The sequence below is a fragment of the Cydia fagiglandana genome, chromosome 2 (assembly GCF_963556715.1).
Source record: "Cydia fagiglandana chromosome 2, ilCydFagi1.1, whole genome shotgun sequence".
NCBI lineage: Eukaryota > Metazoa > Arthropoda > Insecta > Lepidoptera > Tortricidae > Cydia > Cydia fagiglandana.
Window position 1 is genome coordinate 19,438,749 of NC_085933.1, and position 18,348 is coordinate 19,457,096.

At 35.2% G+C, this 18,348-nt stretch overlaps 2 protein-coding genes across 2 annotated transcripts in view; both read left to right on the forward strand.

Annotated features, from left to right (window-relative positions):
• The window catches only part of LOC134678142 (uncharacterized), a 216,110-nt gene that overhangs the window by 78,178 nt on the left and 119,584 nt on the right, over nt 1–18,348 (forward strand). The window lies entirely within an intron of this gene.
• The window catches only part of LOC134678037 (uncharacterized), a 43,929-nt gene continuing 25,706 nt past the window's right edge, over nt 126–18,348 (forward strand). The window contains exon 1 of the mRNA XM_063536485.1: nt 126–353. The gene's annotated coding sequence lies outside the window, so the exon portion shown is untranslated. The remainder of the gene's footprint in view (nt 354–18,348) is intronic.

The window sequence follows — 18,348 nt, forward strand, 5'->3', positions numbered from 1 at the left end:
GTGACATGTTAGCTGCCTATAACGCATCTATGGGTTCTCTCGGTACTAGAGCTTCTTCGGATTTCTTTCCATTTTTAATTTCATTTTGTGTAACGTCACAGCGATTGTATTGCTTCTTGCTGCGCCGGTCATTTGCGCTCTAACATGAGCACGCGGCGGCCGCGCACTCCGTTACTAAATACGACTAACCGCTGATCCAAAACGCGGCGTAACGTTTTGATCTCAGCTGGTAAATAACAATTTACCGTTAACCGGTAAAGTGACAGTTTGGGACTAGGCTAGACGTTTGTTATTGTGTGTACCAGAGAAAAGTGTGAAGTATTGAGAAAAATGTGCGGTCATTAAATAACAAGGTGAGCTTAGTTCTTACTCCGTTTTTCTTTTTGCGTTGAACCTTTCTTACGAAAGGATCTTCACTTTGTTTGAACGAGCATTTGGAAATCCTTTTACAAATACCATTCGTTTGTTAGTAGGTAGGTGTTTATATTTCACAACAGATTGTTTGGTAACGTCGGTATTGTTTTTTGCAGCGATTGAACCCACCCAAATCCAAACAAAATACATATTAATGAACATAAACTGCAGTCCTTTTAAAGTTTCATAAGCGTTATCGCTAATCATTGTTCAATTCTGATTTATATTTTATCCTTATCAATGCCTTCATCCAAAGCATTATTTACTCAGTTATAGATTGATATTCCTATGAATTATGTCGTAATTTACTTAATAACTGAATATAGGACTGAATTAGACCGAACTATGAATAAGATAGTTGTATGAGTCAAAATCCGGTTGATGAACCAGCAAGCCTATTATGGATCGCTTTATCCACATTTATCCACGTGATAAAACAACTGTCACTTTATAACTCTGCGGGATAGAAAGAGACGGACACCGTTTTATCACGCTGTCACGTAGACAAATACGACCATCATATCCGTACAGCTCGCAAGAGAGCGGCAGCGGCACTGTCATTGCATTTCAGTGCAAATATGAGACGCCATAGGTACCTATAAAATTGAAATTAATTTCATAGAAGAAAATGTTGTGTAGCAATTTACTTAACTTTTCGCAATTTAAAAGCAAATAAAGTAAATGTAAATTATAAGACGAAAACTCTAGAATTTCCATAGGAAAGTACACTCATAATGACTCGTGACCATTTCGTGGTTAATCGGCCGGTATCTAGTAGGCTATGAAGTATTTAAAAAATCAGACGTAGATTTACAATACATTTCATTAGTCTACTGGCCTACAACACCAGGCAGAAAACTGACAGCTCCATTTCAAAATAAGTCTTATCTCCATACTTTTTCCAAGCAGAAAATTTCACCCAAACTTTTACTTAAACCTTCTTGTGCACTTTATGTACATATTTCATAATATTCATCATTTTTCTCTTGTTAAATTGTTCAACCTGAAGGTATCATACGACAAAGCTAAAATGAAGTTTTATGCATTTCATGGATTCGTGTCGTTGCATAATTAAAGTCTATCTAGTAACTGCAAACTATTACCTAGGTATATGTGTGTTATATAGATATACATGTAGGTACGTTAACTAAGATTATGGACGTCTGGACACCTCCATTGTTAAAATAAAAATAATTACAAACATGTTTATCTCAAACACCTAGTTACACAGTCTGTTAGCTCCGGCCTTGGTGTTTATGGGAATTTTATCGCATATCTTTTCCATGCCGTAACATAGTATTATATGCTTTCATGTTTACCGGATCTACAAGAGAAACGTTGTTAAGGTAAATAAAATTTAATGTACTTACTTTCTTATTAGTTACTATAATTATGCATATAACTCGGGCCCGTTAAAAAACTGTTCTAACGTTTATTACAGTTTAGGAAATAAACATTGAATAAAAATAAAGATATAAATAAGTAAAAAGCCACGTTTTGCATGTGAACTTTAAGTATTCCGAATAAAACTTTGTTCACGGAACACTTATGGGATCACTTCGGTATTGCAAATCAGTTAATTTTTAATTTGGTTCAATTCCAATTAAGAGTATTTTCAAGCGGTCCAACTGAAACGCTTTATCGCCTAATTTTTATATAGATAAATTCTAGCATAATCACCTACTCCATATATGTTAAAAATTTTCATACATTTTACGTTTTCTTATACAAACACAACACTCAATATTTGCCAGTGCTTGATGTAAATGATGACGTACATATTGCTCTTGAATGGAGTAGGTACAGTCAACTGCAACAATATATTAGTCTTAGAAGGCCGCAATAATATGTGACACTCTCTTATGGCTCTACAAATAAGATCGTGTCAGATATTTTTGCGGCCTACCTTGGTAGTTGCAGTTGACTGTACACGTGACATTTAGCAGCATTAAGAATAGACATAAATGGACCAATTCTTTTACTTAAGTTTTAATCTATGTATTTAGATAAAGCGGTCGGTATTTGGGCTTAATTTACTATAGGTACATGTTAATTCACATCATCTTAATTAATTTCGTTGTGAAATATAGAACTTTGTGAAGAACCGGATATGCTCTATGATTACATATAATCGTGTACCTAGTATGGAAAAGATAATTTAGCTAATTACTGAATATGTTTGTCACATCACATCTCCGGTTGTTGCAGGTACGGGCGGTAAATTATGGTCAATGTCTTACATATGTACCTACCTATATATTGTTACACTTCCCAATGGAGTAAGGTCATAAGCTATTAAAGCTATTTACATCTTCGTTCCTTGGATATGGATATATACCTAACTATTTAATAGTAGTGTACAAACATGTACCAACTGCTTAACTGTACCTATAGTGGCCTCATCATCATCATCATCTCAGCCATAAGACGTCCACTGCTGAACATAGGCCTCCCTTTAGAACATAGGCTTCCCATAGAACTCCCTTTTTTGGGGGGTGAATGCCATAATCGCCACGCTTGGCAGGCGGGTTGGCGATCAGGCGGGTATAGTGGCCTAGTGAGTTTTATTTCCAATTGATCTAAATCAACCTTGTCACGATTTGTTTTTCGTTATAATAGACAATAACATATTTTTATTTTATGTAATCAATCACTGAATAGAAATTATTATAGAAATTCCACTCTGACTGAGTAGTTTTCAAATCGATCACTTCATTATGGTTTTGAACAAATGACATTAACGAGGAGGTACAAATCACAATAGTTCCGTGACTATTTTTCACTTAATGTTATGTTAATAACACCAATTAGAATGTATGACCTCACTACATACATAATGTACATTGATAGCAGATACAGTAAAAAAGGTGTTCACAAACATGCGCGGGAATATCGTCCTAATAGGCGTGTCAGCAAGTCGGCATCTTAGAATTGTAAACATTTTCAAAAGAATGAATTAAAATTTAAAAAGGGACTACTCCCTATTAACTTAAACACAATATATTCCGAACTAAATATCATTAACTACTTACTGTAATATTTTAATATTTAGATATGTTTAAGTTAGGTACTTTTGTATGATTATTTATATACCTACCATTAACCTTTTGTATAATAAATAAATATATTAAAAAAAAACACTTTGAAAATCTTACTGTAGAAGTTAGAGCATTCTATTTAAATTATAGAGCGGGGAAATACCTCTACTTATGGACGGTAGTGTACATTCTTATAACTAAGCACACTTTTAGACGTCATCAAATAGTTAGATTTTTTGTACCGCGTTATGTTCAGTCAATAACCTGAGCCACGTGAGCATAAGCAAGGTCGTGTTATCTCTATTCTTTTTAAATTTAGAGATCTAATATAGATTGAAATGCCATACAACAAATGCATTACATTACAATCGTAATTATTTGCCTTAGCAAACAAAATACCCTATAAAAATAATAGTAATTAAATAGCCGTAAATTTATACAGATAGTACATGAAAAATCATACCACTTTTTAGATCACAATACGCTTGCCAAAAATTGTACATATTAGCAATCTTGAGGATTTTTTCTATAGCGACTTCATCGATTCGAATCCAGATTGTTTGACTCTCACTTGATAGAAAAATATCACGAACATATGTAGGTCTAAAATGCACTTTGACACATGATTCTTTCATTTGATACATTAGAGTATGTTCGGAAAGAGAAGAGTCGTAGAATGTATCGGGTCCGATACATTCCATGACTCTTCTTTTTCCGCACAGACTCTATAAAAACATACTACAACAAATATTTCTTTGTTTATTTTGATTATATTAACAACACCATCAGTTATAGAGAAGAAATAAGAACATCGTTTACTGTTTTATGTCACGGGAGTTGGTATTTTCTTAAGTTATTGAGCTTACCGTTGTGTAACAATTTTAATGAACGGTAATACAAATTGAGACCCCAGCTAAATGTCAGGTGACTTTGTGAATTGACAGCCTTGATCGCAAAGTCACAGTATTTTAAAAGATCTGTTGTAATTGTCAATTCTTTTGACAATTAGTTAATCGTAAACTCACGAAGTCGTTAAGCAGATTTTATTGTACTGAAAAGTTACCTTCGACTTTAGCACGGCAATGGTTAAGTTTCGCTGCGGTTTTAATGGCAATACACAATGTTATCATTACAACAGAAATCAGTATGTTATACGGATTAATAGTTTTTTGTCGAAACAGGAACGTGAATAATGGAATAACTATCGTAATTTTTCGATACATTCATTAGACACGGTTGCGGAGGGGGGAATCAAAAAGTATAAAATGTGACATGTTGTAAAAAAGGGGACCGGAAGTCACAAACTTTGTGACAATCACTTTAACTTCACCTGTAAACGAATTTTTGTAATAATTTATTAATTCGCTGTACAGATAAATCATTAGTTTGTAGGTACCTATGCGGAGAGATCGTTTAAAATATTCGTTTAATTTTAATTCTTTATCCTTTAATGTCTTATTGTTAATTTTATAATGTTGCCTTTGAAAATATGTTACTTAAAATAATATTGATTTCGGATTACTGTTTACATATTATGTAATTTTTCCGAATAAGCAGAATAAAGTTATCTAATCATATTATATGTGTTCTTTCAATATTTACAGCCAAGTCATACAAGTGGTGTCACTTTGACTGGCAGACAGTAACTTAATAGTCATCATTATTGAATTAAATCGAAAGTAACGAAAACAGAAAATCATTAGAAATTTACATTTCAATGCTGCAATCGAAGCGCGTTAGTTTAGTAAGCGACTAAGCACTAAAAACACCCACGGCTTAAAACTGAAACTCTACTTTCTACTTACTGGTGCCACTTTTATTTACGTCCCAGTTCCAATACTAAGTCGACAGGTCACGAGAGATCGAAATCGAATACCGTTCGAAGTCAAAAACTGAAAAAAGTGAACGATTGTTTTGGTTGGTTTTCTAATAATTAAGCGCACGAGCGCTCATTAAGGCCATGTGGTGCTTTTACTCGAACTCAAAAGCCTTTTTACTCATGATCATATTAAAAGAATTTTGGCTTAGAGATAATAAAATTGATGTCACGGAAATTACCGTCACTATTTATAAACATTAATAGCTGACTCTAAAATATGATTTCATTGCTTAGCCAGTCGAAGAAGGAAGAAAGAAAGCCAATGTTTAAACAGTACAGTCTAAATAGATTTGTAACGACTATGCATGAAAAATTTTCTTTGAAAGCTTGCCTTGGTCGATGATATAATTATGTAATTTTGGCGTTTACGCGATGCTGAAATTGCTGAAGTGACACATAGTGCTTTTATTCAATACTTAAATTTGACCTCCGTATTATGCCACTTACGGAATCGAAGTAGTATATTTTTTAAATATGTAGTAGTACTAAGAGGAAATCTTTGTAATACTTACACAATGACTAGAAAAAATATTAAGCCCAAGTACAAAATAAAATTATCAAAGCTGGCGACATGTTCTAATCAAGAAGTAAACACTATGTACGCCGCGTATTTAATCAAACATATAATTTGAGTAAGTAAATAAGAATGTTATTATGAAAATATAATTTAAAAAATATAAAGATAGTAAGACAGCTTATCTTTTTTGCTACCTCAGTAAAAAATAAAGCTACAGGGAAAACAATAATACCTAAAGGATATTTTGTATTAATTATTCTTCTAGGTACTCATTCGGTTGATTATTTTATTTTGATACGAGTAGGTACTCATTACGTAAAAGTTGTTAGTAAAACGTTTGTGAAAAAATATTGGACTCTCATTTATCTTCTTCTTCTTTATATTTAAGAGCACACTCTTGTCGGTGGAGCAAACTCCAACTCGTCCGGTCCTCTGCCAACTCCTTAACCTTCTGGTATGACACGACCTGGACCTTTTCTTTTATTTGGTTGAAATAATTGATTCTTGGTCTTCCTCTTTCTCTCTTTCCCTCTATTTTTCCTTCTATGATGTTCTTTAGGAACATGTCGTATCGTAGCAGATGTCCAATTAGTACTCCTCTTCTATTTTTAACCGACTTCCAAAACCCAAAGGAGGTTATCAATTCGGTTGTATGTTTTTTTTTATTTTTTATGTTTGTTACTCCATACCTCCGTCATTACTGGACCGATTTTGAAAATTCTTTTTTTGATTGAATGTATATGCATACAGATTGGTCCCGTTTTTGTCAAAACCCAGTTCTGATGATGGGATCCATGAGGAATGGAGGGAACTCCTCAAATCTTAAAGGCATACATATAGTGATTTTTGGGATTTTATCAACAAATCAAGCATATACAACCAAAAAACGGACATTTGATGAAGTGGAACTGCTGATGATGATCAGAACGGAACTCTTCAACGAAGAATAGTTCACGGTTGGCGATTTGTCCTCTTCGTTATGTTTGTTAAGCAAGTTTAGTTTTTAAGCCACATTTCTGTCAAGCTCGAGTTCTGATGATGGGATCCATAAGGACTCGAGGGAACTCCTCAAATCTTAAAGGCATACGTATAGAATTTTCTGTATTTTCATCATAAAATCAAGCATTTACATTAAAAACTGTCGCATTTGATGAAGTGGAACTGCTGATGATGATCAGAACAGAACTTTTCAACGACGCATGGTACGCGTTTGGTGATTTTTAGAATTTCGATTTTGACTTGGACTGGGACCCATGACTCGTACCCGGATCCGGTTCGGACCCGGACCTGGACTCGGGCTCGGACCCGGACTCGGACCCAGACTCGGACCCGGACTCGGATTCGGACCCGGACTCGGGCCCGGGCCCGGACCCGGACCCGGACTCGTACCGGGACTCGGACCCGGACTCGGACTCAGAGACCCGGACCTTGACCCGGAAAACCACTATTGATACCTAAACTACATGATGATACCCCTCCCTCTCTCAAACTTCCGTACACCGCACCGCATGCGTCAAGTGGGTTAGGTTAGGTTTGAACTGCGATCCTCACAGAACCGAACAAAAGTGGGTTAGGTTTGGTTAGAACTGCGAGCCTTACAGAAACGAAAAGCTACTAGAAAAGTGGGTTTGATTAGGTTCGTACTGCGATCCTCACGGAACCGAACTGCTATCAGAGAAGTGGGTTAGGTTAGGTTAGAACTACGACCCTTACGGAAACGAAATGCTACTAGAAAGTACTGGTTTTACCTCCTTTTCTACATAGTGTACCATCTGTCACCGGGCCCCATAGAAATCGGTTTTTTTTCTTAAAAATTATATATTTTCTATTGTGACTCTCATTTTTGATATTGAATAATCATTAATCACTAATCAGTCCTTGTGCCGTTAACCGGTATTATAATTATACCATAAATAAGTCCCCGATACAAAAACCGTTTATCAAAGGACGTATTTATTAAATCCTTTTCGCAATTAATTTAATTGATTTTGGATAAGCTTATTTTCACTTATCAGTAAAACAATTAATGTCAAAGTTTTTACTACAGAGTTTTAATTAGGTAGCTGATAAAAATCGGTGAAAATAAGCAGGAATTACGTTTAGGGATATTAAATACTAATTTTATATTAAAACACCCACAGAGTTGTAATTTAAGTTGAATTAATCCGATAAGAATTAAATTTTGAGTTAAAATAGCGGCCACCGGTTTGACCTTTTCATATTTTATTTTGCAACAGTAGCAATAATCAGCCAAAATAACGAAAACTTTTTAGTAAAACAACATATTAAACATTTTATGTACCTAAGAAATATTTTTTTTATCTTGTAGTAATGTTTTTTATGCGTCATAAATGTTTTGTTAGCTTACTCTTACTTCTGCAAATTGAAACAGCTAAACTACTATTATACTAGCGATGGGCGAGTCGAGTTATCTGATTCGAATAATCCGAATCAACCTACAGATGAGTTGATTCGAATCAAGACTATTGGCAATCCGAATCAACTCGGCCACTAAACTGACTGGTAACTTGGTATCCGATCCGCTAACTCGGCGAATGAATCGCCAATTCGCCAACTCTCTCTATCACACTGCTATTAAGGCCATTCAAAAATAAACCTTAATTCGGTAGCCCGAAGGTTCTTTTTACAACAACTGCCGCTTGATTCGCCGTCTCAATCCGAATTGACTGGTACTATGACCATTCAAAAATAAACCTTAATTCCGTAGCCCGAAGGTTCTTTTTACAACAACTGCCGCTTGATTCGCCATCCCGAGTCGAGTTCACTGCTAGTATGGCCATTGAAAAATAAACCTTAACTGGGTGCCCTGAAGGTTCTGATTACAACAACTGCCGCTTGACTCGCCGTCTCAACTAAGTTTGCGGCTCCGCGGCCCGTGACCTTGTCGCGAACCATGCAAACCGTTGAGTCGAGTCAACTCGAATTTCAACTCGGATCAATGCCCGAATCGATTCGAATGATTCGAATTGAAAAAAAGTGGACTCGTCACATCGCTATATTATACCTCGAAAAGGCCTAACCAGCACGCAGACCGCCTGATGTTAAGCAGCCACCGCAGCCTATGGACGCATACTTACCACAATGTTGGTAAAGAAAGCCTACACGGTCCGCTTCATTGTGGGTATATGTTACTTACATATACCTATGCTATTTTATGAAAGAATATTATCTCACGCCGCATATTGATAGTTTACTCGCATATTGATAGCTAAATATCTACTCATGTTTCGTTTCTGTGAACCCACAGGAAAACTTAGTAGACACGTAAGTTCTAAACAAGTTTAGCTGTATGAGAGAAATTAATTTAACGATACCAAGTCTAAGAAGATTATGTACTAGAGAAATTGTGTATTAACTTTTTAAAGTTTCTAGAAGCATTTAGCTTGCCATCGTGCCATGTTTCTCTTGTTAGAACTTTCTGCTACTTCTTGAAGTTTGCAAATTCCAATATCCAGAAAATAGCGTTTAACTCGACAGTTTTGCTAATAATTTTTAAACGGGGTATGAAGTTTTTTTCTATTATATTTCTAGTTTTAAGTAAATATATTTTAATTTAAAAATCCTGGGCTAATAAAATACGGTAACTTTACGGTTTGGATATTCATCTACAATGGCAAGTATTTTATTTGGTCATTTCTAACAAAACCAATTTTCTAGAAAACTTTCGTCAGAATAGATAATGTAAATTTATTTAATCGGCACTATCTATTCTGACGAATGTTTTCATTTTTATTTAACGTTATATCCGCGGACCTAATATTCAATTCAATTATTTTCTGTCAAATTAAAAGAGAAATATACTTTTAACCTATAACTAAGTAGGTAGGTCTATGATAATACTTTACGGCAGAAAATGCTAGGTAGTTTATCGTAATATATATATAAGTAAGTAAGACATACTTAATGTATATATATAAAGTATGTCTTGGTTTAAGTCTTGTATTAAATACCTTCAATATTCAATGTAAAACTCCAAAAATTTCGTAATATTATTTGTCCGATTAGTATTATTAAACCTGATATTTAAACTACAATTAAATAACTTCTACGTTCAAACTGTGATTAATACAGTACCTATACAGGATTAATATCGTAACTAAATATGTATATGTCACTGTAAAAACCCGTTTTTAGTGAAAACGCAGATTTCTAGTTAAAAGTAATTTTCCGAAAAGCCTCATCATCATCATTATTGTGAAGTTCAAATACCGCTCCATTTCTGCTACATTATAGTCGATTTAAAGCGTAAGCATATTTGTCACCAAAGTGGTATAAAAACATTTTCTCGGCGCCATTGTAGTGCTAAACATGCGTATGTATAACGCTTCTGCGCGATTCGTATATTTCATAATACACGCGATCATCGAAACTGAAAGTTTAGCTATTAGTCTATGGATACACTAAACTGTACCGACAATTAATAATACGAAATGTACCGCTATCGAATATATCGCGATCAAGTGTCAAAATAGAATTATTTTGGTGTACTTTAATAGGGAACATTAATGCAACGTTCTGCCGCCAGAGTGCAGCACTAGTGCACATATTAAACCATAGAGCAGCTTATACATACTAGGCCTTTAACAGTTTTTTGGAAAGTTTTCACTATGACAGTGATGCATCAAGGCGGTTTGTTTACAGGTGGCCTACCGCGAAACGTGAACTATGAAATTTCGTTATCTACCTCTATCGATTATCAGACAAGAGTGATAGAGAGGCAGAAATCGAATTTTCGATTGTCGTGTTTCACGGTAGGCCATGTGATTGAGCTAACGACGCCCTCTACGCGGAGTTTTGCCTAATATTCGTTAATTTTGAACAATCGCATAAGTGTCCCATTAACTATAGGTACATTCATACAATAAGCCTTAAGACGACATTTGCGGCATATTCGCTAGATAAATGTACCTTTTAGTGGCCATGCTACTTGGTGTTTTGTATAAACTTGTAAAGCCCGGATCAATGTTAAAGCTTTAATGCTGCGATCGAGCGCACACCGTTAACCCATTGAACTTGAAGTATTTTTAGATGCTCGTCTTGTTATGTAGGTCGATAGTAAGACTTAATGACCAATCGCCTAAATTAGAAAAGAAAGTGTTAATTTAATAACGCTTAATATAGATTAGGTGTAGCGCCATCGTCATGTAAAAACTGTAATACTTTAACTGACGTTATTTACGATTCAATTTATGTTGTGGAACGTATTAAAATATAAATATTTAATGCGGTTATATAATTGCACAAATAAGTCTAGTATCATATTATTAAACACGCGACTTAATTAAGCAAATAAATGTCGGCTTGATTTTCATTTTGCATAGCTGATTGAACTAATTACGACAATAATTGCATGTATTCTCTCTACTAGCTCTATTATACATAACAATATAACTTACTTAGGTAAGTAATGCAGCATAGCAATGATAAAAAAAACATACAGACAATCAAATAAGATAACAGCGGCTGCTTTGAGGATACAAGCCAACGCAAACAATAAAAAGTTATTGTATTAGCTTTTGCTATCTTGCATATGGCAACACCCTAATTCCTAAATGTTACATTCTGTTTTATCTAGGGAGTACCTTTATTGTACTGAGAAACAATTAAGCGATAATAATTTAAATTCACGGCTCAAACAGATTTTTGTTTTAATTTTAATTTTCCCGAGACAATTGATGACATGAGGATTTTAAATTTATTTTATTATTTTATTATTTGTGACGCAGGCAGGCAGTTGAAATAACTGACAATGCCTGTATCTAGAGCCATTTAATATTGTGTCGATTAAATGTGCGTGTGAGTAAAAAAAATCCTAACTGAATTAGTAGCATTTCCTGTCCAAGTGACATTCGGGGGCAAGCTTCCCAAAAGCATAAAGTCAGCGAAGTGGCCAAACAGTTAAGTCCTCCTTATCTCAGTTGAAAGGTTGATTTGAGACGGTTTGACAGTGCGACCCGCTCATGCCAAATAATTGACAACTTTATTTTATTGAAATATACACATAGCAACATCTGAGGCTAGGCTAAGTCAACATAGGGTACTTACTTGTAATTTAATGTTACACATATTGGTTAGTGTAAAGAGAGAGTTCATACCTACATTTGCTACTTGCGTTTAGTACAAATAAAGTGATGTACATGTGCACTCAGCTCAACACAATATTACCTTTGAAATAAGGCGTGATAGCTTCTCAGAAATGATGTGGTAACAAGTAATCATAGTGAATGAAACACAGAATAATTGATGATCGCGGTCGAGAGGCGAGCATTCCACAATTGGTGTTGATTTGAACTAATTAAGTGATGATCTATAATGACCGTTACCGATTAGAATTCAAAGCATGCGCGCAAGTATTACTAATTTGAAATTAACATATTGTCCTAATTTGTTATAAAAATTAAAGATTACTTTGTACTATAATGCTATAAAAAGTACCTAGGTACCTACTTACTTTTGACACCGCGCAAAATAAAAACATGTAAAAATGAAATTGACTAAATTGCTAAAAGCAATTGGCAAAAAATTCTGAAATCTAGTTGAAACGCTGTTGGTGTGGCAAGATATGCGATTTAGAGCAGGTATACAGGTATTGGGGACTGCGTAATAGGTATTGTATACCTATACAACGTTACCAGCGCAATTCAACCGAGAAATTATATTTCCAGTAAAGCTTAACTTACCTACGTATAATAGGTACGCATAGACTAGGAATCCTCTAGACCGAGTTTAGAGCAATTATTTCATGCAACCGATGATGCCAAAAATGCGGAGGTGCGCGGGACGAGGTGAGCGAAGTCCCGTGTCGCGATTGGTCCGTTCAAAGACACGGACGTCACACAAAGACACTTTCGACTCGAACATGGAGTAAAATTACCGTATGCGTGGCAGAGGGGGTAGCGCGACTATGCTCAGTCTGGAGGATGTTTTGTCTGTGTAGGTACGTAATGTTACAATACATATGTTTTGAACATAAAGTTATATTTTCTTAATATACAAATATGTTAATGTAAAAGATGAATGAAGATGCCTACCTATCCACGTGTTTTTGATTTACGTTTGTATCTTGTAGGTTCTGTAAATATAATGTGAATAAATATTGGAATTAGTAATATATACTTACTATTTCATATATATATATATATATATATATATATATATTTACATTTCTGTAGGTGGAGTAAAAGAACGTCATTGTGTCTTATTTATATTAATATAATCATATTATACCGGGTGTGGCCTGTAACACGAGCAAATAATTAAAACATAGATTGTACTCTTCAAACGGTGACACTTTAGTTCAACAACTTTTAAAAATTATGAAGTATTTAGACTCCCAATTTTTCATACAAAATAAATATTATCTTCAATGGACGCCATTGCCACGCCATATCATTGTGATTGACGTTGCTTGTCACGCCTTAAACATAACAAAATTCGCAATACATTGCGTCTTGGAATAAACTTTAAAGTGTATTACAAATAAAACCACAAGTTATTTTTAAAAGTCGCTGAACAAATGTTGGTCAGTATGAGGAGTACAGCCTACAGTTTAATTTTTTGCTCATATTACAGGCCACACCCGGTATAAGTATAGGTAATGAAATAGAGAAAGATAAAAGTTCATAAAATTTAATACCAAAGATATTTTTTTTTTGTATTTGGCTGTATTTGATATTCCGGCAGTTTATGCCATTGGGTCAATTTCATTTACATTGAGAAAATATTTAGATTCTTACAAAAAATTTGGGTCGCCACAGTTCACGAAAGTTTTTGAATTGCAAACAAGTCTTTTGTTATGCTAAAATTGGTAAAGTGATTGTTATTCTAAGATATGTGCAATGGTTCCTATTCATTTATTTATGGAACGTTTCTACATATAGGTACCTACAAAGATTCATGGTAAAGTAGATACAACACTAGTATTAGGTATTGATATTGTTTCAATAAGTTTAAATGCATTTAAATTTCGTTTAAAATAACCACAGGCAGGATAAAAAAACTAATATAATACAGGTTGTTTGGTACATCGTTTGCCAAATTCAAACAGCAGATAGGATGAGTCATTTGCTATCTTCCCAGGCCTAGAAAATATTAATTTTGCGCACTTTTTTTTCTGCTCTATGCCAGTTTTTCCTAAATTTCAAATTTTTACTTGCGCAGGTGAAAAAAATGGCCAATTTTTTTTTCTAGGCCGGAGAAGATAGCAAATGACTCAACTTATCTGACGTTTTAATTTGGCAAACGATGTACCAAGCATCCTGTATATCATGGGCCTTGCGGCTTATAGTTTCATTATGGAGTTCTGTCAGTGCTGACGTGTTCATCAATGCGGGGCATACTGTGGCGGCGCACCGCGGAGAAGACAGGATGCACTTACTGCAAGCGACAGATCAATTACCCGCACAATTCGAGCTAGAGTTGCCAGATCGAAAGGCCTATTATCGGGAAAAAATATAATTTTTTCGGGATTTTGGGACTTGAGCCGGGAAAAAAATACTTTCAAATTAAAGTAATTCTATTGAAAACAACGATATTTTACATTATTGGCACTACGTTAGCTACGCGCTCGACGCCGGTCGGTGCGAGCTCGACGACAGTTCGGAACATGAAATTATTGTTTTATAACGTAAAGCTGTTTTTCGGGACAGTTTTCACTGCGTCGGGAATCGGAAACACGTGCTAAAAATTGGGAGAATCCCGCCAAATCCCGACCATCTGGCAACCCTAATTCGAGCTCATATGCTGTTGCATTTCTGAGGCAACATTAATTGAGCCCGTATTTAGATTTAGGGATTATAATTTCTGCCGTGAGTGGAAAGTAGTCAAGACTACAAATATGTAACTAAAACTATGCGATGATAAAATCTGTTGTTAATCAACCTAAAACTGCCCGCAATACGAACCATAACTTTAAAACAATGTTCAGATAGTAGCTATAATTTCACTGTATAGTTTAAGTTAAAATAACATAACATTCGTTAGACAAAAAAAATGTAGGTAAGTACCAACATAACAAATTAATTAACCAAAACTATCATTATCCAATACCAATTTCAAATGTAAATTGACGATATCACGTGCGAGAGTATGAAAACGAAACAGATATGGAGAATGTAAAAAAAGCTGCAAAAGCAAAACATGAAGCACTAATTGTCTACTTCGTATAATTTGTTTGGATTTAGAAAGACTTATGCAAATACAAATCTAGAGAGATGTAATGCTAAACAAAATACAAATCTTACTTAAGAATATTTTCTAATTCTTAAGCTGGTAGATATTTTATCTTGTATTAAGTGTAGTGGCCACATTATACAACAGGCATGTGGGTACCATAATCTTGTGCAATACCGGATGTACGCTCATCCGTATTCGTAAGTTCATCCGGTAAGTTAGTATCGATAGGTTAGACTAATGTTCCTAATTTTTGTCATAATCGTATTGGTAAATCAATGACACACACTTGACGTATATTATAGTTAGGATTTAATTATTAATATGCTTTGCTTCTTATTGTTAGATACTATCTAATAGTAAGTAATAGAAAACAGTGAAAAAATAAAACATTTTTTCCCTCTTGTGATGGAAATGATAGGTTGAAATGGTTATCTAAATAATATATTGCTACGTCATGCATTAGGTACGAGTCATGTTAATCGGTCAGACAGGCCAGTAAAAAACGATCCTTGATTATGCATAGTTGGTTTAGACCTCGTGGTCACGTTACTCTGGTGAGTTAAAGAAATCGAGTCGCCCACGCTAACCCCATGAGAATACGCAGCCAGGTCCCAAACGCGAACCGCCACCGCAACTATTGGGCAACGTGGGCTAATGAAACGCGTTGTCATCGAGATGGATGGGACTAGCTCGACGACACAAATTAGCGGCCCGTTTATGAGTTACCGCAACGACATTAGTGATAATTCCCCTAAATAGGAATAAGATTTATCAAAAGATCCCTACAGGATTTTGGCGCATGAAATAAAAGCACTCGTATGTTTTACGTTTATGCTGCCAAGAGTCCAATAATGATATCTGGGTTTATTTCATCTTCATAAGAATGTAGAACATGGTATTTTACAACGTGTTATATTTCCGAGCAAACCCGATTTCTGGAAAAACTAGACTCTACTAGGCTAAAGTAGTTTTTTCCCAACGCACTTAGACAAACTACCTACTTGTAGTAACACGTCATACGTTATTATATTAAATTTATTATTTAAGAATCAATTCACAAAATATTTATACATACGATATTAATTTTATTCTGAACGAATCTGGTCTGTCGTGCATCAGAATATAGAGCCTGCTTTCCGAGAGAATATAAGACCACAAATATCAGAGTTAATTTTGAAGCCCGTAATTAAATACCTAACGTGAAACACTCATCAATAGAGATAATGCGTTTTCGCTCCGCTGACCTATTAACCAGGTTATATTCGCATGTGCATTCTAGTGAAGCCCTAGTGCTTCATGTCAAGAGATTAAAGCCAGCGCGCATTAAGCCAGGACTTAGTCGCATTAGCAATACGTAACGATGTTACATGTCGCGCTTCTTGACGATTTGCATGTGTACTTCATATTGATAAACGTATTGGCTATTGGTACGGTTATTAATTACATCATTAATTCATTCAAGAATTACTAGATGAATAAAACTGATTCCATTGTACAAACAAATGGGAAAATAATATTAATGGTTTCTGCTGGATTATGCTGATGATAGTAATGTTACGTAACAGGTAACGTGACAACTCTTCATTATATTTAAATAAGTAGTGTGTGCTTAGAGGATATAACCAACGGAGACGCCATGTCTAAAATTTTCGGTACATTAGTCTGCCGTTTTTTGCGGGGGAGGGGCACATCAAATGTATAGGTACGTCATGTCAGATAAACGACACACATAGGAGTATTTGACCCAAAAAGCTGGCCAAAATTATTTTTAACGTTTTTAATACTTAAATATGCCTAATATACTAAACTAATTTATTTTGGACTGATTTTACATCTTGACGTTACAGTCGACTAATGGCCAGCTTTAAGGGGCACATACCCCTATGTGCGACAGTCCATACATATGGTTGACATGTGGTTGACCATTGGCCGCCTATTTTCGACAGAGGGGAACGCCTGTTAATGGCGGCTCCATTGTTAATTACTCCGAGAGTGTGTGGGATATTGGGAAATTTACTCATTAAAGAGATAGGTGTTTATGCCCACGTCCACTTTTCGTCGCGATATGGGTAATAGCTACGTTACACCTGTCACCGAAGTATAGAATAAGTTTAACTGTCGTTCTTTATTATACCGGTTGTGCCCAGTAACACGAGCAAAGAATTCAACTGCAGGTCGAGTACCTACTACCTACTCAAACTGACCAACATTTGTTCAGTGACTTTTATTAAAATAATATATGTGACGTCTCACGCGTAAAGGTACCTTAAAGCTGTTGGCGCTTACGCTATTATTAACGCCGCTCTAATATTATTGCGGCGCTATGAGACGTAAGCGCCAGCCGCCAAAAAAAGGTACCTTTTTCCGTGGAACGTCACATATTATGTATGTAGGTAGGATTTTCGACTTTTAGCACACTTTATAGTCTTTCTAAAGAATCAATGTATTGAGAATTTTGTTATGTTTAAAACGTGACAGACAACGTCAATAACACTAATGACAGCGTACATTGAAGATAATATTTAGTTTGTATGAAAAGAAGGAAGTCTAAAGACTTCATAATTTTTAAACGTTACAAAATTGTAATCGTTTGAGGAGTATAATCTATGTTACAATTATTTGAGATGTGTTCCTGATTGTCTGTAGGTAATGTTCAGAGTTCTCCCAAGGATATTCTTGAAAAAATATATATTATGTAGGGTCAGCAATCCGCGTGCAACTCCACTAGAGTTACAGGCGGTGATGACCGCTTAACCTCAGGCGGTCCGCACGGTTGTTTGCCACTGTCGTAGTATAAGAAAAGGTAGAATAACATGAAAGTTAAAAAATTAAGCATTTAACGACAGCATTCGTGCATAAATTGTAGCTAATAGAACCAACATTAATAATCGAATTTAAGGTAAAAGTACGCTTCACCGAACGCTCTGAATCCGTCCGTATCACCGAATTTCTTCTATTTTAGGCTATAAGTCGATTACTTACAGCTGATATTTACTTGCGTATTTTTTTTTCACGAGTTAAATACCTGTCCCTTCCATTAGGCCTCAGAGTCGGCCAATTTGTGCCGCAGTTGGGACGTGGCAATTGATCGAAACAGGTCGTCGCTGCCGATTGCCACTTTTTATGGGCAACCTTAAAGAAATCGTTAAGAAGTTGCGTATATTTCTTAAGGCCATAAAAGCTTTTAAATTTATTTCTGTGTTTCAAAGTATGGTTTTACAGTGTGATTACCTAATTAGTTTGTGTATTTTAGTAAATTTAATTAATTTCGTGCAGTCATATTATCAGAAATTAAGGTTAATGTG